Genomic DNA, 24,286 nt, shown 5'->3' with positions numbered 1-24,286 from the left:
TCCATAGCTCTTGTCTTTACTGTCTTCTCCTTAGTTCTCTCTTCCAGTCTGTCTCTATGTTGATCGTTCTCACACCCGACTCCTAGTTCTGATCTTTCTTTTGAGTTCTTAGGATCTGATTTTTCAACAAATGATTATTTATGAATGTCCTACTCAGCAAGTCTCATACTGTACATATCAAATCATTGTCAGACTCAGTCATCTTTCATTTTCCACATCTATTTACTGAAACAACTTGTGGCTTATAATATATATTTTAAAATTTTTATTATTTTTAATTTATATTACTTTGTATATATAGTGTATATATAGAAACGTATATATACATACATATTTTTTAAAATATTTTATTTATTTATTTGACAGAGAGAGATCACAAGTAGGCAGAGAGGCAGGCAGAGAGGGAGAGGGGGAAGCAGGCTCCCCGCTGAGCAGAGAGCCCAATGTGGGGCTCGATCCCAGGACCTTGAGATCATGACCTGAGCCGAAGGCAGAGGCTTAAACCCACTGAGCCACCCCGGTGCCCCTACATACATATATATTTTTTAAAGCTAGCATCACATAGTTGTTAAGATCAGTTATTGGAATCAAACCACTTAGGTACTAATCCTAACTCCCTCACTTACTAACCATGTGGCCTTGGGCAAATCACTTTACCTCTGTGCTTTACTTTCCCTATCTCTGGATGGGGATAATAAAAGTACCTACCCCACAAAGTTACAGTGAGGATTGAAAAATTATGGACTAGATAGAAGGATACAAAATGGAATTTTTTATTTTCCCAGATTGGCAAAAGAGACTTCAATGTGTGACAGGCAGTTTATTCAGGTTTCACTAATGGAGTGTTAGTTTAGTTTCAGAATTCTTAGCTTTTAAGTTACATTGAGAACCAGTAGCAAGTGCTATAGATTAATTTTTAAAGATTGGTAGAGATTTTCTTGAAAGGAAGAGGTTTTATTAGCCTATAACTCACTGAGTATAGCTATGGGCTAAATGCCCTTCCAAAGGTGTAATATATATTAGCCTATTTAATACTCTTAATCTGGTAAATGTTCTATTAGTCCCATTCTACAGATGAGGAAACTAAGGTAACCAAGTACTTATCTAATGCAGCAGAGGAGTGGAGGAGGTCAGGTGGTCTGACCTGCACTGGACAGCATCCTTGGAATTGTTAAAGAACTGCTGTGTTCCTTGTCCCCTTTCCATGAATGACTGCCCTTCACTTTACACCCAGTATAGTCCTCAGAGAGAACCCTTCAAGAGCTTGAGATGCACCTTGTGGAAAGGGGGAGATTTGTGAGCTGGCATCAAACCCACATTTGAAGATGAGAGACCAGAGAGAGATATTGCCACCAAAGGCTAATTGCAGGAACACCTTTCCCACAGCCCAGATGCCCACACCATAGAGAACATCTTGAAGTATGATCCACCAAGAAGAGGGTGGAGAATGAAGGCAGGAGAAGAGTAGAGTGAGGAGCCCACCCTCTGTCTCATGTCTACTTCTGAGCTTGAGACAGGCCAGGGCTAGCAGGGGAACAAGTTTAAATTGGATTAGGAATCGAAGTTTTGGTAAGAGAACTATACTTTTAATTGGGTGATGCAATAAAAACTGAGAGCAACGAGGAAAGCCTTGGGATCTTTCGGGGGCCTCATCCAAGAACAAAGGGAAATGAAACCACCAAGAGGCTGACCAGAGCAGGTTTGCAATGATGTTCTGTACCTCATGACTGAGATCATATTCAGTTACTCCTCAAAAACATTTAGAGTCCTCCTATTTATTTCCCAAAGAAGGACTGAATCTTCTAACGTGTCATTTGGGGCTTTTCACCATCTAGCCCTATTCTATCCCTTTTACCTTTTTCTCACATTACAACCAAACTAAATCCAGTCATACTCCATTCTGCAAGTCACCCTGCCTGGCATAAACTTCACATCAGATAAATCTTCAGATTTTTATTCATTATTTAAGATTCGGCCAATATCTTACATTTTTAATGAAGCCTTAAGGATTTCCCCTAATGAGATTAATCACAACTCCTTCTCACACATCTATTATCTCACCCTCTCTTAAAATATAATTAAAATTAGTAGTTTATACACCTTTCTCATCCACTAAATTGTAAATGAATTCCATGAGGGCAGGACGATGCTTTATCTTTTTTTAGTATCTTATATAGCACTCAGCAAATGGAGCATGTACACAGAAGGCACAATAAACAATCACACAATGAAAACTTAATGAGTATTATGACCTGAGACCTTTCTCACTTTCAGAGCACTTGTAAAATTCTCAGGACAATCTACATCATGTCGGCCTTCATACAATTTTTGCTTAAAAAAGAAACAGTGATATCCAGACACATTGGTATCAAAAAACAAATTAGAAAAGAAATTGTTCCACATGTCAGACTGCTCCTTATATTTAAGTATTAAACAATTACAGCACTAGAATGAATACATGTCAGGTAAGAAAAAATAAATTTTTAGCCATAAGTAGATAAAAATTCCAGAACACAGTGAACCATGAGCCGAACTAACAATGCACAAAGGGTCTGTGTGTGTGTGTGTGTGTGTGTGTGTCTGTATGAAAGCTGTGTGTATGAAAGCTGTGTGTATTGGAAGGTAGAACTTCTGGAGGACTCGCTTTGTAGAAGTAAGAATTTATTTTGTACTTTGCCAGATATTCAACTCAAGACTTGGGAAGCAAGCAGCAAATGTAATCATGGATTACTGTAGGCAGCTAGCCAGCTATATTTATCAACACACAAAGAAAATTTTAAACAGTTAGATTGGACAGTCCTATAAAACAAAAAGGACTGAGACCACTCAGCATCTGCTGAATGCAAAGAAATTTTCTGGGTCATTATTTATGTTAGGTGATGAACAGGACTTATTACAGACAGCTTCTGACTTACAGTGTCTGTCATCAGGCTCAGTCCAGTTGGACAGGCAGGTACACCGGCTAGTATCAAGGTCCCACAGAGAACTCTCATTACTTATGTGGGGCAGCGGGCAGCTTCGGCTGTAGAAACAGGTTGGGTAAGCTGTATACACACACACAAAACCTTCCCTCTCCATCGTTAAATTGAGCATAAGCTCGTATGGCATTTGACGTTTCAATGACGCTTTTAGCTACAACAGTCAGTCTTTTTGTAATCTACAGAAATGCTCCTAAAAGGACAACAATTCTAATCAAACTTCTTGACTATTTGAAAATTTTGTTGGCTTGGAAATTAAATCTTGGATACAATGTTTAATATCAATAACTATTGCCTCATTTTGTAGATAAGTACTGTTGATATGGACATTACTGATAATCTAATGCTCAATCACTAATTACATGTCCTTGGACAAGTTACCTAATTCTTCTGGATTCAGCTTCCTCCTTCATAAAAAAGGGGATAGTAATAGTATCAATCCAGTTAGTTGTTCTGAGGATTAAATGAGTAAATTGATGAAAAACACATAGCACAGTGGACATAGAGTGGGCACTTAATTAGCATGAAAATTGGGTGGTATATTTTCACTATACTACATATGCCATATAGTGCTTTTAATTACTACACATTGACTTATATATTGCTATATAAGTATTGTGTTTATATTATACAAGTATCATATAAACAAAGTATCATTGTTTATATGATACTTGTATTATATAAACATACTACTTTTATATACGGAAACCAAGAGCCAGAGCCATTTATTCATTTTCTTAAGGTGGCTCTGCTATATTTAAAAGAAAAGACTGCATACATTAAAGGTGAGTACAGAAAAAAATAAATCTAACATCTTGAGAGGCAGCTAAAGAATTATAAAAGCTTCATTTTCTGGGGTTGTTAGTCTTCTAATCTTTCAAAAGAGCTTCTTCTGAAAAGTGCTTTCACAAATGGAATAGAGACCAATGAAACTGTGGTGCTGAGCATATAGCTAAAGCTTCTCTTCTCTTCTTTGCCACTGATTTAATCTTAAAAGGTCTAACAATTCAATCCGGTTTTGTGTAGGCTACTGAATATTATTCAGTACCGTAAACTTTGTGTTTCTCATGTTTTCTTTTTTTTCCCCCCACTTAATGGGTTTGAACCTTTAATCCTAAACTTCTTTATTAAATTGTCAAGAATGTTCTCTAATTCAGTCTAGCAAATCTTTAACGAGTATTCCTTATATATCAAGAGATTAAAAAAATGAATGATAGTTTTAATCATGTGCAAACAGACAATTATAATACAATCTGATGGGTGTTGCTATGGAAGGAAGAGATTTAGTATTTTTGTTTTTGTTTGCTTTATTTACACCATACCAGAAAATGAAAATCCCTGAAAACTTTTAACAGGCCATAGAAATGGAGGGAGAAAAAAAATTAATTAGCGGGAAGAGTAATGAATAATGGCACTATATTTTAGAAGTACATGATGCATGGGGGAATGAGTAAAGTATGCAGGATATGTGTAAAAATTGCCAAAATGGTGCTCAGGACAGGTTGATGGTGGTCATTTAGTGCCCAAAGGTCTTGAAGGGATTTTCATTTTGTCAGAGAAGTCATCAGCAGATCATTGAGGTTGATAATGTAATAACAGGATTAACTGTAAAGATCTAATTGAGATATTGTAGAAGGTGATAAGAATAGGAGAAAGAGCAGCTCTTGGGTGCCCTTGAGTGCATATGCTAAAAAATAACAGCCAATTTGAATATTAACTCTTTGAAAACAGGGAGATAGCTCCTAAAGACCAGATTTATCATTCCTCAACTTAATGCCTTTATCTCACTGCACGACAACTCCCTTCCACTCCCACAGACAATGGGGAGATGAACCCATTGGTAATGACATTCCCATCAGTCCTCAACCATGTCCCTATCTTAACACTGCATTTGCACAATAGCTTTTTGAAAGGCCTGTCACTGCTTCCGTGTCGACTCTTTGTCGCACTTCTCTGTGGGAGCTGACATTTTGCTGATACTTCATCAGGCTGGACTGCCTGCTGAGAACAAGATTGGTAAGGGATATGCATCTCACTGCTGGAAAGGATGGGAGATGTATTATTTAAACACAATTTATTTTATAGCAACTTTAAAAATCAGATTTAAGATTGCTTCAGAGAGGTTAGAAGCATATTATTGCATCTCACCTCTTTAAGTCTGGGGATGCTTAAGACTTTTAATTGTTCTTCTAATAGTTTTTTAATTTGTATTGCTTTATATATATATATATATATATATTTTTTTTTTTTTTTTTTTTTTTTTTTTTGCCTTTGGTAACTGTCTTCTTGTTCACTATAGTACATCATAAAGGAAATGCCAGCCCTGATTTATGGTGGGTGTGTTACAGGAAGTTGGGAAATAGCTTAGAGGTTCTGTAAGGGAACACATGGTTCCTTCGATGTGAGTCAACCACATGAATTCCAGAGAAATAACTGAGGAGACCGTGTCTACACAAAAAGCAATGCAACAGTTTTTTTAATTTTTTAAATCTTTAATCAGTTCACCGAAGCAATTAATTTTTGCTTTAAAAATAAAATAGGCTTGGCTAAATAGTAAATTTTTTGTTGGCTGGAATTATTTGTTGGTTAATTTAATTAAACCAAAAAGGTCAGACTAGTTATCTGTTTAGAAACAGCAAAGTAGAATGGACATCTGAGAAGTAATCATTTCTTAATATCAAAAGGGAAAGTAAAGGTTAAAAAATTGTTCTATGTGTTCAGAATAAAATTAGCTGTCAGCCAATGGTATGCTGGAATTGTTACTACAAGCTTGGGGAAACCCACTGTTAAATTCTCGGGAATTTTGCAAGCCAGCTGACATCACGCTGGTGGCTTGAGATCACCATGATGAGAGTCTTACACTGTAGAAAACAGCTAACAGTACAATCCATGGGCTTTATATTTCAGAGAACCAGTTGTTAAATGTAACCAGAAGGTTCCTACCTGTATTCAATCTGGTTTTCATGATGTTTAATGATGTTTCATTATCATCACTTTATGATGATTAATCATTTCATGATGTTTGATCATACGACGTTTAAAGCATAAGTTGGGGTTTGTATCTTCCTTCTAGTTTCTTCTCCCCCATTCTTTCCAATTTTCTTTCCTTCAGTAGTGAAGCGGTCAATTGTCTAAATGCTCATGAAAAACATGGTAGAATTCAAAGAAGTCATAACAAAATATCCAAGGGATAGAAAATGGAATTGCCAAAGAAAGGGAAATGAAGAGTTATGAGGAAACTGTACCTTGTTTTTGTCTTTTTTTTTTTTTTAAGACTTTTGCTGCTGCTGTTAATCTATACTCAATATCCGTGTCATATGAAATAGGAGAAAATAGTCTCAAGTTAAAAGAGCAGCAAGTTTAATTAAACTGAAGGAAAAACATCTTCACTGTTATGGATACAGTGAAGGCCACCAGACAACACTTAAAGAACAGACAACCATTTTACTCAGGTACTTAGTCAATGGTTGTTCTGAAGATGATGTGTTTTCCCCCAATTGTTAAGGGGGAAACTGGTGAATTAGTGAATACAGAAAAGATAAGAATGTATAAAGGAGGAAAATAGTCACCCACATTCCCACCATCTACACATGGCCACTGATAATAACTGCTTATCCTTCCTGTTGTACTTGCCCATAGACATAGATGGGTCTATGGTCTTACAAATTTGGGTCATTCTTATGTACATCATGTAATGTCAGATTAATGTCAATTCTCCTGACATTACACATTCTTCTAAAACATGAATCTTAATAGCCTCAGAATAGGGCACTTATGTGTTAGGTAATTTGTTTAAACATTTTCCTTCTGGTGGATAGTTAAGTTGTTTCCATTTGGTACTTTTTTGCTATTACAAATATGCTGGGATAAAGAAGAAACTGGGACCTCATCTCAGATTATTTGGTAAGAGGCCTGATATATACGGTTAACCTTCACAGAGATGATGCGTTCTTATCAAGGGTGTGAGAGGATCTGTCAAACCAAGCAGTCACCCCCTCCTCACCCCCAACACCCTTTAGGGAAAAGTACAACCTACCATAATGCAGGTCATTTTCTAACACAGTGAAGTAAACCCTTGAAAAAAAAGAATTATTTCCCCCATGTATTTGTATTTACAGCTACCAAAAATTGGAATTTATATAAAGCCAATATCTTTAGAAATAGCTTTTTGGTCTCTCCTGCCTTGAAAACATATTACCTTGTATAGCCTATAAGTATTTTTACAGTTCATTATGCAAAGTAACTAGGTCTTAAAATTCTGTAAGCACCGTAACAGGATATTTAGAAAAATGTTGCATGCATTTTTTCAAACACAAGCCCCTTTTTAAATGCCACACACATTTCTTTGTGGACTATGCATGAAGCATTTTTAATGAGTCCTATCCTTTGGTTCCACTCATTTTTCTAAATATTTTATTATGATGATTATATAATTTTTGTTTGTGTTTGTGTTTGTAAAATCAGATAATAACATATAACACCAAAATTGATCTGGATGAGGAACTGGTGAGTATTTTTGCCTATTCAATTCAATACATGATCTCATTTAACAGGTTGCCAGTAAATTTCAATACTGTTACTAATCACCAAACATCTCTCCCAACTATCATGCTATATTCTCATGGGCTTTGAAATCCTGGAATAGAAGAGTCATAACATAACTATTAAGATTAATATTTTGAAGAATGAGCAGTTTATATGCCTCTTCACTTGTTTTTAAATAGTCTATTTATATCATCTGACAATTGGAACAGTGTAAACTTTATTACTAACTACTTAATAATTATTCCATTAAAGTTGAGTTAGACAAGAGAAAATGTCACTTCGTTGTGCAAATAGCTAGTAACTACCTTTTGAATATGTAAATTCTTACCTTTAAGCTTTTTTTTTTCAAGCAGAAATATAAGTTAGGGATGGCCAACGGCTGCTCCAGCAAACTTTATGCTGCTTGATGTGGTTGTCAACAGTGCCAGAATGACAGTCCTAAAATAAAAACTATCTAGTTATATCCAGAAGAATCATCAGGGCTGATAGACCTTAGCCTATCATTCTTGCTTGAGTTGAGGGTTATCCTTAGGGACAGTAAAGCATATCCCCCAAACAATGAGATGATTAGCTAAGTGCCAAATACTATACTGGAGTTACATTTTATGTTTATGTTTTGTTTGCTTGTTGGTTTATAGAAAGTCCTAAGCACTGAAAACTAACTCAGATTATTGTTTCCACCTTATAAAACCATAGATGATCACAAGCAACAGACTCTTGCTAACCTTATCAGATACCTTTGAAATAATAGTATAAAAAATACAGGTGCGGTCCCCCAGTTCACAGCTCCCCTGAGTTCTCAGACTGTTCTAGTGCAGCAGAATAGAGAAGATAACACATGTAGGATTAACAGGTTATGTAAGAATCACAAACACAAAGGAAGATAACAGGGTAGTAGTTCTACCAGCTCTTTGAAGCAGGTTCAGTTTAATCACTTTTGATGAATCTGTAATCTGCTCCCACTCGGACAAGAATGATAAACACAGTCTAGTAGATTCTGAAAGTGCCTTTCAGTATTACTAGAAATAGTACACTGTGGTACATTGGTTCCAAGGATGGCTCCAAACACATCTCTCTCCTTGCAGGTCTCTTGCAATGTGATTTTGCTACTCCACTCGTCAGAAGGTAGAATTTTTCTCCCCACATTGAGTCTGGCTGGTCTTAGGACATACATTAACCCATAGAATTTGACAGAAGTAATGACATGTGGCTTCTGAAGCTAAGCCTTTTGATATCTTATAGCTTCTGCTTTTACGCTTTGGGATGCTGCTTCTTGGATTGTCACCTCGAGATTGCCATGCTATGTGAAAGTCCGAGCTAAATTGTGGAAATGCTGTGTATAGTAAAGGCAGGTTGAGAAGCCCAGCCAAGCCTAGTTCCCAGATGATCTGCTTATGAGCTAAAAGCACAGGAACCATCTTATTAACCCACAGGATCAAAAGAAATAATAAATCATTGTTTTAAGTCACAAAGTACTGGGAATGTTCATTATACCACAACAGATAATTGAAAAACACCCTAACACAATACTTGATAGAGTAGTTAGGGGAAAAAAAAGAGCATTTGTAAAGCTAACAGCTTTATTGACTTTGTTGGTTATGCTGTATAGGTTAATGACTTCTGTGTGGTACGGGCTTTTCCTGTGTAAGCAAAAGGACAATCACAGCTTCCAGTTTTGTTTTTTTCGTGGCGTTGACTTCCATGCTCACAAGGCCCACTCTGGTCCCCAGAAGCCAGCAGGGAAGGCTCGTGAAATAAAAATAGAGACAAAGAAAGGAGTTAAGGCTTATAATGAATCTCAAGATGCTCTCCAATTTCTTCTGTCACCTCAGTGTGTGTGCGTGCGTGTGCGTGTGCAAGCACGTGTAGTGTGTGTGAGTGTATCTGTGTGTGACTGAGCTGTAAGGAAAACCACAGTCAAGTAGTCTCCATGGATTTACAGCGCTTCCGAAAACATTCCCCGAGGAAATCAACATGATGCCAAACCTTGTCACTTTGGAAACACAGGGACAGAGGTGGCTTTTTGCTGAAAATGTGGTTTTTCAGACTGTAACAATGGAAGCAATTTTGATGTATATCTTTGGAGGCAGTTGCACAGAACAAAACTGAAAAATGAGATGTCATTTGTAAAGGAAGCTTAGGACGTGCAGAGCTCGGGAAGTTGTCCCCAAATGGTTGCCCGAATCCTGTCCCGGTCTTTGTTTCTTTTGTAAGGCAGAATCATCACCCCAGAGGTTTATAATTTGTGCACTTTATCAGAATGTGCAATGCATGAAGTGGGGGAAGAGAGCATGTGGTGCTTTGTTGATCGCCTTCTGAACTGGAAAGGACGGCAGGTGCTGCGAGACCCCGTGCCGGCTCAGTTAGCGGTTCCCCGGCCTGTCCCACCACTGAAACCACTGCAGTGAGAGACCTGCTGGAAAGCATTCTCTGAGCACAAGGAAAGCCTGGGAACTTTCCTAAACATATGACAATTGTGGAAAGTTGCATCAATCCAAGCTGGGCTGTGAAGTATCTTCTCATCCTGGGAGGAATCTCTGTAGCACAGAACTACAACATTTTCTGCAATATTCGTACCATTCCTGGCTATTATCAGTTGATCAATACTCAGTGCCAAGCACTTGACATAAATTAGCTCACATTTCCATAAATACCGCCGTGTGATATAAACAGCTTTATCTCCTTTTTACATAAGAAACTGAAGCTCAGAGAGGTAAAGTGACTTACTTTGGGTCATCCAGCTAATAAGTAGCAAAATTGGAGTTTGAGCCCAGATTTTCTGGCCTTTGGAACTGAAACTCAACCCCCACACCCACCTTGGCCACAATAGTAGGTCCTTAGCACCTCTCGAGTAAATTCATTTGCTTTCAGAGACCCACCGGAGCTCAAGATTTGAAGTCCATCCAACAAAAATCTGTCCTCCTAATGGGGACACAAGGCTTGACTCCTTAGATGGACTCAGTGGGCTCTGTGGACCAGAGTCCTCTGTGGTTAGAGATCTGCCTGCAGTTAAGGTCTGAAATACCACAGGCTACAAACTCATCAAAATAACGAAAAGACACGGGCTGTCTTTTTCTCCCCCTCTCTCTTTTGCTCTTTCACGGATTCACGTAGAAACTAGCTCTTCTACTCTTAGAAGTCATTGCTGATGGGCTAAATAAAACCTGGTGCTGATTGTAGAGAGCACTGTTCATTTGCACCATTGAAACAATTTGCGGTCTTTAATTAACTATTCATCGGCAATCTAGACACAGGTCTAGAGTTAAGATTTTTAAAGATATGTCTGGCTCCAGGAGCACTTGGGCTACTTTCCTCTTTTAAAAAAGATAAAGAACAACAACAGGCCTGATTTTCATCATGCACAACTCTTCGAGAGCTCTTTTTGCCTTGATTTCAGCTGCCAATCATGGCGATCCCATTCACCCGCTCCAGTCTGATTCATAATTTCATTTTGTGGTTAGACAAAAATATCAAAATTGGACAAAGTTATCTGATTGAAAAATAATATGTTTTCCAGAGATTATGGTGACCTCTCTATTTTGCTAATTTACATATACTTTCAACTCATTTTCCTTCACAGTGGGAATCTCAGAAGCATTTTCCAATATAGTATATTCAGCAGCTGCTTTAAGAAAATGTTATCAGAATAAATTAAATCTACCCAGGTGTGTGTGTGTGGTATTGTCTCCTCATGCATTGACTTCCAGGGCATGACTTCTTTAGTGGGTTATTGAATAGAGGACTGATTCTGTGTCTAAAAATCAGTTAAAAGAGGAAGAGTTTTGCGGATTGGCATGGGGCCTACTCTTAGATGATGTTAAACACATTTGTGTTACGTCAGGCTTCTGTTTTCCTAAGTTCTTTTCCTCTTTGCCTAGAAAGTCACAATCCAGCTACATAGATAGTCCTTTCTCTACAAAATCTAGGTGGGACATTGTGACTTATGTACTCCAGTTCATTATTAGCCACGGGACAACCTGTTAAGACACTTATTCCCATTCTGTCAGCTCCAGAAAAGCCCTGAAGACCGTCTGAATTTAACAACGTGAGGAACAACGTGTAATACTTGAAGGCGAAAGACAACCTTCAATCCTAGGGCCTGTCTCTGTAAGTGGACCCAATGGTATGACCACTTCCTTTCTCATCTCTTCACTCCTCCCGATTAAAAAAACAAAAACAAAAACAAAACAACAACACTGTCCTTTGGATTACTTCAAAACCAGAGTTCACTTGCCCTTTAGTTTTGACAATTTTATTTGTTATATATTCAGTCTTGCTATGTATGAAAGAAAAAACAATGCTGTGATAATTTCCTCTCACTAAAATAGTAACAAGTGCTTAATTCAGAATACATAAGAGAGATGTATACATGTTATGTTTATACAAAGCATGAGAAAATGTATAAAGAATAAAAACAGAACCATGCACTTTTGTGTATTCATTTAAGGAAATACTTATTGAGCAAACTCCTGTATGTCAGGATTGCACTAGGAGTTTGGGAATACTTTGGTGAGCAAAATGGGCAGACAAACTTCCCGTGTAGGAATGAGCTTCTGGCAGGAAGGATAGGCAATAAATATTGGACAGAATAATAATTGGAATATGTTATACTAATAAAAAGAATAGCATGCTAGAAGATGGCTTGAAAAAATTGTAAAGTGCAAGGAGTTTCACAACCTGAAATTTTAAGTAAGACAGAACTGAAAAGATTCAGTGAAAAAAATGACATAAAACTTAGCGAAAAAGTGAGAGAGCCATCTAGGTAGATACCTTGGGAGAAGCATTCCGTGAGTACACAATCCAGGGACAGCTATTACTAGCATCTCAGAATGCTTTTTCCCAAATTTTATATGCATGTACATACACACATATCTATATATGTTACTTATAATTGGAATTATGCTGTACATAAACTTTAATATTCATGGATTTGCTAAAAAATACTTATGCAATACTTAGGGATTTGATAAAAGATGACACTGATAACCCTAATTAAATTTTCCAAAACTTTTTTATGGTCAGAATCTTTGAATTGGATTTGTTTAAATGATCTACCTTCAGGTATAAAGAAAACAATTCTTTAACTCTGGAAGCCAGCAGTACCGTTGGTTGATTACTTCAGCTCAAAGAGGTGATTGGCCAGCTTTAATCTTCTTAAGATAAGATTCTTTTGCAATGTGAACTTTTTCTCTTGCTCAAGCTAGCTGCAAGACGCCTAACAGCAGAGGCTGAGAAGACAAGGTTAAATAACTTCATCGCCATGTGTCTCAGTTTCCTCACCTGCAAAGAGGGGATTAATAAAGCTTATCCATCTCCTGAAGACACCAGTGGGTTAACTAATTAATGATCATATGGTGCTGAACAAAAGCTGAACATTGTTATTAGAGAAGAAAGAAAATTTATCATCAGATTGTACCTTTCTGGCATCTGTTGCCTTGGTAACCAGATTTGCAGGTGCAACTGCCATTTTTGGCACTGCTTTCCAGGGTGTTCTCTTCCATGCACTGACATTCTGAAGAGCGGCCAGCTCCACAGACCCCCTTGGGACAGTCTGTAAGCAGATTGAGGCAAACTGGTCACCTGAAAACCCTGCTTTGTTTCTCTTACATTGTCAGTGTACAGGCATGTAGCTTTGTGGGGCCTGATTATGGGGAAAACAAGGGGATCATCCTGACTGCCAGAAAGAAAGAAAGAAAGAAAGCAAGAAAGAAAAGAGAGAAAAAGAAAGATGTCTTTCAAATCAGGCAATTCATTTGCTTTTTGGCAACTGGATGTGAACAGTGAAGTCTGAACTACTTAAAAGGCTTTGGTGCTTCTGGGAGAGAGATTGCTTCTCAATGTGCTCCGTTGGTGCCTATAGTTAATATTCTCCAAAGACTGTTAAGTTCTGCCAGGCCCTATATTCCTCCTGCCACCACAAGGTGATGGACAAGCACTGATGGAAAGGCTTAACTTGTTTCCATTCCCTTTTATGATGTGGTAATCAGAATGAATTTTACATCATGTAGATTACACACAACTTTGATCAGGACAGCAGCATATTCTTAGCTACGTTTTTGGCAAATGGCTCTTGCCTTCCCTTCATTATTTTCCTTATGCTGTTGAGTCTTAGGGATGATAGTCAGTACAGAAATTCTATTTTGAAGAAGTTCCACCTTGCATGTAGGACAACATACCCTTAATTCTATCTTTGAGGAATTATTTACTGTAATTCTATTCATTTTCCAAAACCTGTCATGTCCCCCCCCCCATTACAAATGACAGAGGGACTTTCAAGATCCTTCAAGCAGCTTCTAAGCTCAAGGTAATTGCCCTATATGCTTGGAGAGGCTTTGTTGTCAAAAGCTGTTTGGAGAAAACAAAATAAGCCACTTGACTTTCTGCTGAATGGAAATTATTAGTATCTGCTAATATCTGCTATTATTAGCAGAGATAATTTAAAGTAGTGGTTACAATGCTACCATGTAGCTGATCCTTATCCCAGTTGCCAGGGACAGAGTTATCCTTAAAGAAGAACAGGTTTATTAACAGGACCCCTTTTCACTGTTCAATAATATTGTCCCATGTAGATGATAAATTATGTGATCCTTCTCTCATCCTTTTTGTGGCTATTGAGTCCTTTCTCAGATCAACAAAGCCCCCAGCAACATCTCAGAGCTTTTGTCTTCCTCCATAAGCTTCTTGCACATTCCAGAGCATCCCTTCCCTGGATTGGCTTCCATGCCTTACTTTTCCTGTTCAGCTTGTACAACAGTGGTTCAAGGAACAACTCAGGCATGATAGAATGCTGAAATATGACAATTGGGTATATTAAGAAGATATAACTGTGAAAATACACAGAGGAAAAAAGAAAAAGTGGAAGAAGTAATGTCTTTTGCTAATCCAACATCTACACAAAGTTCATTATGTACTGAGATGTGTCCTCCAAAACTCATACATTGAAGTCTCTACACTTAGTACCTCAGAATGTGACTTGACTTGGAAATTGTGTCTTTGCCAATTCAATTAGTTATGATGATATCAGACTGGAACGGGTTAGGTCTCTGATCTGATATAACTGGTGTCCTTAAAAATAGGTGAAATTTGGGCACAGAGATACTCACACAGGGAAAATACCATGCAAAGATTAAAGTTGAATGATCACCGTCAAGGAACTATGGGAAGCTTGGAGAGTCCCAGAACTGATCATTCCCTAGCACCTTCAAAGGGATCCTGGCCTGCCAACAGCTTGATGTCTGACTACGAGATCCAGAAGTGTGAGGCCATAAATTTCTGTTGTTTAAGGCACTCACTTTGTGGCACTTTATTATAATAAGTCTAGAAAACTAATATAAGGCTGCAAACTCTAGCTTCTGGTGGCCAGGTAAGTGGCATTAATCAATGAAGCTTTGAGTCCAAGGAATAAGAATCCTGAAGAACTGGAATGTCTATTTTTTTTAAAGGTGGTCACACTCTAAGTGGCAACTGCCCTCACTACCACCACCACCTGCTCTTTGACTAGGATGAATTATGATCTAAAAGGTTTTGCCAAAAAATCTGATTTTACCTTATAAACTATTTACAAATTATTACCAAAAATGGGGTGTGTCTTGTTACCCAAAAGGAAGAATAATAGAAATGATACTATCTTCGTTTCTGGGTAAGTTTTCTTCTCCTGGCATGTTCTAGGTGGTATATGATATTCTGGAACACACCATCTATACCCACATTGTTCACATTTACCTATGCCTTTTCCCCTTCCCTTCTGTTTTGCTTATTCAAGCCTCATGACTGAGGTTTGGTTTTCTATGATGCCTTCACTGGCTCTCTTACTGGAGTATTCACAATTACTCTCTGTTTTCAGGAGGCATGCCTTTTATAAAGTAGATCAGATCCATGGATATTCAACTAAAAATACAATGTGAGACTCTAAAAGGTCTGTGTTATTAAAAAACAGGCCATGGTATTACTGAGGTTCACAGAGTAAGGATTCCCAGAGGAAGGCATGGGAAACAGGCAGAAGAACAGGGTAGAGATTTCTATAGGCTCACAGTTTCTTGCACACAGCTTCAAGATGGGGCTGTGGGCTTCCGGCGCTGATCCTGTGGGAGAAATCCTAAAAGCTACTGATGGGCTGAAGTATTTAGTGGGGATTGCATTTTCTCATATATTTTGCAAAATGTGATTGATGGCCAGAATGCAAAATGAATAGCCTGTTTCAGAAATTTTAGGGAATGATATTGCTTTGCATTACAACACAGAAATAAAAGAAGCTAGCCCTGGGCCTTTGATATTCAACTCTTGTAAAGTGTCATTAAATGAACTAGTGAAATCCTCTTAAGGTAAATAACTAGATTCAGGAATAGTTTTCTTTCATTCATCAAAATCTAGATTCTGTAATGTCAGAAGGCTAAATAAAGACTAGAACTAAACCATCATATATATGACTATATAAAATGCTATGGTTTTTTTTTTTACCCTCTTTCTCTAACATATTTTGAGTACTTTTTGAGCCTTCTCACTTCATGTGCAGAGAAAATTATTTTTTTAAAGACTTAAATTACTTGACAGAGAGACAGAGGCAGAGAGAGAGAGAGCAAGAGAGAGCACAACCAGGGGGAGCAACAGACAGAGAGAGAGAGAGAGAAGCAGGCTCTCTGCTGAGCAGGGAGCCTTATGGGGGTCTCAATCCCAGGACCCTGGGATCATGACCTAAGCTGAAGGCAGACACTTAACTGATTGAACCACCCAGGTGCCCCATCAGGTAGAGATGTAGAGGGCAAATTACTGCCCAGGACTTACTCAATCGACAACCCCTCCCATAGAGCAGCGGCTCTCACAGACATGCACTACACACTCTGTGACAATGGCCATTGTTAGTGGTGTTATATTTCCTTCTGCAGATCTTCCCTAATAATTCTTCTGGGGGTTCCCGGAGGGTCGGAAAGACACACAAAGCAAATATGAACCTGTATGCAAAACTTGCAAGAACTGTTGCTATATATGAATGAGGAGATTGTAAAAGGTAAGATGTTTCCAATGTAATTGGTTGGACTGAAGCTAGAGCAATCCTTTTAAAAACGAAAGGTACCATTCCATATCTTCTGTCTAAAACTCTACAATGACTTGCCATTGTTGTCAGATTAAAATCTCCAGACTTCACAAGACCTCCAGGTTGCTGTGCCAGCTGACCTTCTGTGGCATGAACATCTCCCTGGCTGACTTTTCTCCACCAGCTGACCTTCTGCAGGTTCCTCAGGTCAACCTCACTCTTTCCCACTCCAGCGTCCAACCAGAGGAGGCCCTCTCAGTGTAGAACGCTCTTCCTTCGCTCTTCCCCTGTCTCGTGTCTCCTCCCTTCTCTGCTTCCGCTTAAACGTTATTTCTCCACAAGTTGCTCCCTGGCTCACACAGTCTGCCTTTTCCTCCCAGTCTGACCTCCAAGCACACATTAATATTTAATTAGTAATACCTACCAACATTTGTAACCTATATCTGCTCTGGATAGGACAGTAAGTTCCACATGGAAAGACCAGGGTCTTCTTCATTTTTCATCTATTTTGTTACCATACCATACTGCCTGGTACACTGCCTTGCTACCGTTTTGTATCTTTTGAGTAAGCGAATAAACATTGTTCAGGGGGATGAATAACTGGGATGCCAGCAGGAGACTTCCTACATCTCTCAGAGAGGGAAGTAAACTTGGTTTCCATGTCCCCAGTTCTGTGATCTGTGAGAATCCAATAAACTCCCCAGGATTTCTGGCAGTCCCCAGAGACTTTTGTCTTCATTCACTCTCTGCATTCAGCTCTTGGGCTTGTACAAGCAGTTTCTTTTTTGTGCTCTATCTGCTTATGCTGAAAATGTGGCCTTTTTCACCAGTCTCCATGTAAAATCCTCACACAGAACTCATAGGTATTTTGTGAGTTTTTCATCCATTATTTCTCCTGTCTTTCCCTCTCTCCCTCCTCGCCTTTGCTTCTCTGATTTTCATCTCTCTTCCTCCATGGTTTGCCAAAGCTCCATCTTTTCTTCCTTTTATTATGCAGAGCACATAAATTCCCCCTAGCTCTTATGTCCAAACACAGACTCAACTTTTTGCTCAACAGAAGAAAAAGGCTTTCTTTGTATCAAGATTTATCATACTTCAATACACATGTCATCAATCAAAGCAACTGTACTCTTGTATACATAGACACCTTTTTTCTTCTTTAGAAAAGGCTACTTTAAAAAGTACGGATGTAATTTTCTTTTCTTTTCTTTTCTTTTTTTTTAATTTATTGGAAAGAGAGAGAATGATAGAGCATGAGACGGGGGAGTGTCAGAGGGAGAAGTAGACTCCCTGATGAGCAGGGAGCCTGATGCTGGACTTGATCCTGGGACTCCAGGGTTATGACCTGAGCTGAAGGCAGTTGCCCAACAAAGTGAGCCACCCAGGTACTCTGTAATTTTCATTTAAATATTTTATTTATTTATTTGAAAGAGAGAGAGTGAGTGAGTCGGGGAACGGGCAGAGGGAGAGAAGCCTCAAGCAGACTGCCTGCTGAGTGGGGAGCCCAACAAGGGGCTTGACCCCCTGACCCATGAGATCATGACCTGAGCCAGAATGGAGTCGACCTTCAACTGACTGAGCCACCCAGTCACCCCTAGATGTAATTTTCATTTAATTTCCTATTAAGAACTTGAAGAACGTAACGGGTTATGTCACATGACCAGCAGCAGTCACTTCCTATTATTTTCCCAGGACCTAACTCCTAGGGGTAGGGGGACTGGCACTGCCCAGAGAATCACAGGTGCCTTCATTCTGACAATCACAGATGCTGCCACATGCTTTCTTGTGGGTCTCTGGGGAAAAGGCTAAGAAGAACATAGAGAAAGAGAACAAAGAGTGTAATATAATCATGTACAAATGGAGAAAGAAAAATTTGTCTTTCTATTAGAATGGAGACCAGGTAATTAAAATCTCTGTGGTCTGCAGACCCAGAAAGAGTCACCAGCATGCTTCTATCTTGGATGGCATAATCATTCCTGTGGGTGGCAGGGGCGGTGGTGGTGGGGGGTTACTGATGCAGCTAGTTAAAATGATGGTCACTGAAAAACTAATAACAAGTGTTGGGTCCGTAATCAAATGAGTGAGACTGATATTGAACGATGGTCAAGCGAAGCTTTATTTCACGCCAAGCATCAAGAATCAAACCAACTGTTCAGGGCCACCTCTTACAAAGAGAGTGATCCCTCCCTGCCGTACAGACTAACTTTTTTTTTTTCTTAAAGATTTTATTTATTTATTTGACAGAGAGAGATCACCAGCAGGCAGAGAGGCAGGCAGAGAGGCAGGCAGAGAGAGAGGAGGAAGCAGGCTCCCTGCTGAGCAGAGAATCTGATGTGGGGCTCGATCCCAGGACCCTGAGATCATGACCCGAGCCGAAGGCAGCGGCTTAACCCACAGAGCCACCCAGGCGCCCCCAGACTAACTTTTATAGGGCAAAGGCCATGTGGTTGAGCCTGGCCACACGCAGGTGGCCAATGAGATTAACACACAGAGAAAACTGCACAGTCATGCTAGGTCACACACAGGCGGCCAGTTGAATTACAGTTCACCTCATAGTAGCTATTTGAATGAACTAGCTGATCACCTGGGTCAGAATTGGCGCCCAAAAGGCATCCAAAAGGCGGGGCCCACACTCCTTGGTAGCTAGGGAGACAGTATGCGTGCCCCACTAATTGGATGTCTCCACCTGGCCCAACTCATCCCTGCATCTGGGGTCTGTTACCTCTACCTGACCTGACCCATTCTTGTATTTGGGCTCTGTTGTCTGGGACTGGTCGGCCATATTTTACTGGTTTCCTGGACTTGGTTTTAAGTAGGTTCCCCTGGGTGGGGGGCAGGGTCAGTTTAAGTTTTACTGCATAAACAACAAAATCACAGTTTAACCGGATGGAATCGCTCTGGCTAAATAGACCCTTACACAAGGTTCACATGCAAAATTTACATTGTTCCTTAAACTCAAATGCTCACACTGTCACAGCTACTTAAACTTCTTTGTTGTGTAACTATTGCAAACCCTAATGAGAAACAAATGGCATCTTCTATTTTGAAAAATGGGAAGAAAATGTGGAAAAAAAATGCCATATATTTTTAACTAGGAATGAATGCAGCTAAGACTGTGTTAAATGTCCCAAGGTATTTTGCATTGTCAAAGATCGATGAAGTCAGTCAAACAACAGTTTTTGTTTTTGTTTTGGTTTTGGTTTGTTGGTTCTTTAGAAGTGTTTAGTATTACATTTAAAAATAAACTGCGGAACATTTTTCCATTTCTTTGTGTCTTCCTCAATTTCTTTCATGAGTACTTTATAGTTTTCTGAGTATAGATTCTTAGCCTCTTTGGTTAGGTTTATTCCTAGGTATCTTATGGTTTGGGGTGCAATTGTAAATGGGATTGACTCCTTAATTTCTCTTTCTTCTTTCTTGTTGTTGGTGTAGAGAAATGCAACTGATTTCTGTGCATTGATCTTATATCCTGACACTTTACTGAATTCCTGTATAAGTTCTAGCAGTTTTGGAGTGGAGTCTTTTGGGTTTTCCACATAGAGTATCATATCATCTGCGAAGAGTGATAATTTGACTTGGATGCCTTTAATTTCCTTTTGTTGTCTGATTGCTGAGGCTAGGACTTCTAGTACTATGTTGAATAGCAGTGGTGATAATGGACATCCCTGCCGTGTTCCTGACCTTAGTGGAAAAGCTTTCAGTTTTTCTCCATTGAGAATGATATTTGCGGTGGGTTTTTCATAGATGGCTTTGATGATATTGAGGTATGTGCCCTCTATCCCTACACTTTGAAGGGTTTTGATCAGGAAGGGATGCTGTACTTTGTCAAATGCTTTTTCAGCATCTATTGAGAGTATCATATGGTTCTTGTTCTTTCTTTTATTGATGTGTTGTATCACATTGACTGATTTGCGGATGTTGAACCAACCTTGCAGCCCTGGGATAAATCCCACTTGGTCGTGGTGAATAATCCTTTTAATGTACTGTTGAATCCTATTGGCTAGTATTTTGGTGAGAATTTTTGCATCTGTGTTCATCAAGGATATTGGTCTATAGCTCTCTTTTTTGATGGGATCCTTGTCTGGTTTTGGGATCAAGGTGATGCTGGCCTCATAAAATGAGTTTGGGAGTTTTCCTTCCATTTCTATTTTTTGGAACAGTTTCAGGAGAATAGGAATTAGTTCTTCTTTAAATGTTTGGTAGAATTCCCCCGGGAAGCCATCTGGCCCTGGGCTTTTGTTTGTTTGGAGATTTTTAATGACTATTTCAATCTCCTTACTGGTTATGGGTCTGTTCAGGCTTTCTATTTCTTCCTGGTTCAATTTTGGTAGTTTATATGTTTCTAGGAATGCATCCATTTCTTCCAGATTGTCAAATTTGTTGGCGTAGAGTTGCTCATAGTATGTTCTTATAATGGTAGGGTTATGGACATTGGGGAGGGTATGTGCTTTGGGGTAAATTGGAAGGGGAGATGAACCATGAGAGACTATGGACTCTGAAAAACAATCTGAGGGGTTTGAAGTGGCGGGGGGGTGGGAGGTTGGGGTACCAGGTGGTGAGTATTATAGAGGGCACAGCTTGCATGGAGCACTGGGTGTGGTGAAAAAATAATGAATAATGTTTTTCTGGAAATAAATAAATTGGAAAAAAAAATAAAATAAAAATAAAAACTGTTGAGTGAAAGAAAAAAATAAAAATAAAACAATAAACTGCGGGAGCAGGGGGCACCTGGACGTCTCAGTCATTAAGCATTTGCCTCCAGCTGAGGTCATGGTCCCAGAGTCACGAAATCAAGCCCCATGTCGGGCTCCCTGCTTGGCAGGGAGACTGCCTCTCCCTATCCTGGTTACCCTACTTGTGTCTCTCTCTCGCTGCCTCTCTCTGTCAAATAAGTAAATAAAATCTTTTAAAAATAAAAAAAATTCTAAAAATAAATTAAAAATGTGACTTTAAGTTTAACTTGAATAAATACAGCTGTTGAGATGATTTTAGTAACCATTTTAATTGGCATTTTATCATAATTGGCTGATTATTATAAAACTGCATTTATATCGCCTCCTCTATCTAACCACCCACATCATTCCAGATACTAATCGAGAAACTTGGTTTCTTATTGACTTTTTTCTTTTCTGTTAAACCTGAAGATACCATGCAAAGGAGAAGGAAAGGAAAAAGAAAAACAAAGGGCTAGGAAAGAAAGAAACTGGTAACATCGGTGGAAATCTACATTGTTAATTTATATGTAGTAAGTTTTTTGAATTCTTACAGCAAGATTTTCCAAAGCTAAAGAAGAGGTCATCTTATGTTCATTTCAACAAATTGATTTTCAATATTTCTATGTTAATTTTGTATCAGAGATGTTTTATTCTGATATATTTGAGAGAAATTTTTGTTTCATTTCCCATGCTGCCGTGTTAGAAATCAAGGGTTTGGAAAATGCATATTTACCAACGAAACTGACATAGGGGAAGTATTTAGTTCCAAATAGTCTACAACCACATTTATTTGATCTCAGTCATATATATAGTTGAGTATGTCAAGTTGCAGGTCAAAATAGCTGGGCGTCTCAACACTAAGTCTAATTCATTTGTCTATTCATGCACTGGGTGCCTTCACTTCAGGGAAACATGAATACGCCCTGGTCAAGGAGCTCTCAGTCTAGTAAGGGAGATGGAACAGGAGATAGTTAACTCTAATTCAGTGTAGAGATAGAGACAGTGGCTTGAAACCCACCAAAACGTAAGTAGTGTGGCAAGACTGGAGCCATCAAACAAAGCTTCATGCAACAAGCAGCAATAGACAAACATGGCAGTTCAGCAAAAGGCAGGAAAGTGCAAAGCATTAAGCAGTGAGCAGTTTAGTTTGCTGGAAATGATAAGCTGAGCAGAAAGCTGTGATTAGGATAAAAAGAGAAAAAGTTTATGAGGGTCCGATTATAGATAGTCGCCAGTGCTAGAAGTGTGTGCTTATATATCAGGAAATGCGTCACCCTTGAAGTTTTTTGAGTAGCACTGAAACATGATCAGAGAGAGACTTATGGAAGATCCTCAACACCCTAGCTAGTAATTTTGATAAACTACTTCACTGTGTTCTGACTCAAGTTTCGGCTCTATCTCAGAAACAATATTTGTCATCTTTCTTCCCATATGCAAGGGGTTCAAAAGAAAATCTGCTCATATCCTCTTCCAAGCTAATCACAAAAACTAAGAAAACACTTATATTTAAAAAAAAATGTATAAGGTAAATTTAAAAAGAGAAAGAAGAAACAGTCAATATATTTTGATTTCAGTACTTGGCAGTTTTCTTTCCAGCAAGTGTACCTCCATTTAAAATGTAAAGGGAATGGTTAGTTCAAGGTATCATTTTTCAAATCTTTGATATTTTCTCATGAGAGACATAAAAAGCTTAAAAGTGTCATTGGCTTATATTAACACATTTTGTAAAGAAAAGGAAAAGAAAACAAAAACACAGACAAAAAACAGCAGTCAAGCAGTTCCATTAATTGCACTTTGTAACATAAACTCTTTTTTTCTTCATTGGGAATAGCTTGCCAGGGCCTAATGATTTATTTAAATGGAGGGATTTTTTATAGGCCTAGCATATTAGGATCCGTTATTAACTTTTATGTTCCAGGGATAAACAAGACGCAACACATCAAGTTTCCCAGGTAACACAAAATCTCCCCTTTTAATCACATGTTTAAAACCTTTGCGTTTCATAAGCATTCTTTATGCACAACACATAAATTGGTTTCTCACCATATCAATTGCTTACCTTGTTAAAACATTTTAGGGAGAACACATATAAAGGAGAACGCATCGCAGTAATTTACCAGTAGTAAAGATCTCATTACCCTTTTACCAATTCTCCAGAGTATGACTTACTCTTTTCGCAAAGATGATCTCCCCAGCCATCTGGGCAAGAGCACTCACTCCTTCCTTCCTGGCATCTGCCCCCATTCATAAGGTCCTCACCGTTCATACTGCAATTGTGTCTGAAGGTGTGATTTTCACCGACAGAACTATGATACCGTCTTAGTTGGCCCATACTGTCTACATCAATGAAAATGCAAATGAAACCCTTCATTTTTTCAAAAAAATCCCCCCAAAAAAACAAAAAAGAAAAGAAAAAGATCCTTGGGCGTATTTCCTAAACAGTCTCAGAAAAAGACAACAGCAAGCCAATAACAATCATATCTTTTAAAAAAGAGCTTAGAATACAGATCCTAAACAATATTTAAAAGGTTTAAAAGAGTAAAAAGGTAAAAAGAAATTACCATTGATTCCTGAACACAAAAGTAATTAATGTTTCCAGCACGTGGGTACTTTGGTACTTTTTGGTACTTTTCCTTCCAGGCTTGCACCATATACATATATATATGTACGTATATACATATATATGCATATATATATATATATATATATAAATGTTTTACTTATTTATTTGAGAGGGAGAGAGGGATAAAGGGAGAGAGCATGAGCGCTGGGGAGGAGCAGAGAGAGAGGGAGAAGCAGACTCCTAGGTAAGCAGGGAGCCCAACATGGGGCTCAATCCTGGGACTCCAAGATTATGACCTGAGCCAAAGTCAGACACTTAACTGACTGAGCCACCCCAGTACTCCTCTTGCAGGGTTTTTTAAAATGCCAAGTTATTTTTTCTTCAAGTAAACCTTTTTTATTGAAATTTAATATGCATGCAAACAAGTGCATAAAACTCAAGTGTACACTCCATA

The 24,286-nt window shown here is 38.6% G+C and overlaps 1 protein-coding gene across 1 annotated transcript in view; it reads right to left on the bottom strand.

Moving 5' to 3' along the window:
- Positions 1-7,905: 7,905 nt before the first annotated feature.
- LOC122910098 (EGF-like and EMI domain-containing protein 1) overlaps positions 7,906-24,286 on the bottom strand; it is a 176,437-nt gene continuing 160,056 nt past the window's right edge. The window contains 1 exon segment of the mRNA XM_044254816.1: positions 7,906-7,961. The gene's annotated coding sequence lies outside the window, so the exon portion shown is untranslated.

Source organism: Neovison vison, chromosome 6, assembly GCF_020171115.1.
Source record: "Neovison vison isolate M4711 chromosome 6, ASM_NN_V1, whole genome shotgun sequence".
NCBI lineage: Eukaryota > Metazoa > Chordata > Mammalia > Carnivora > Mustelidae > Neogale > Neogale vison.
The sequence above is the reverse complement of the archived record's forward strand: the minus strand, read 5'-3'. Positions and strand labels throughout refer to the sequence as shown.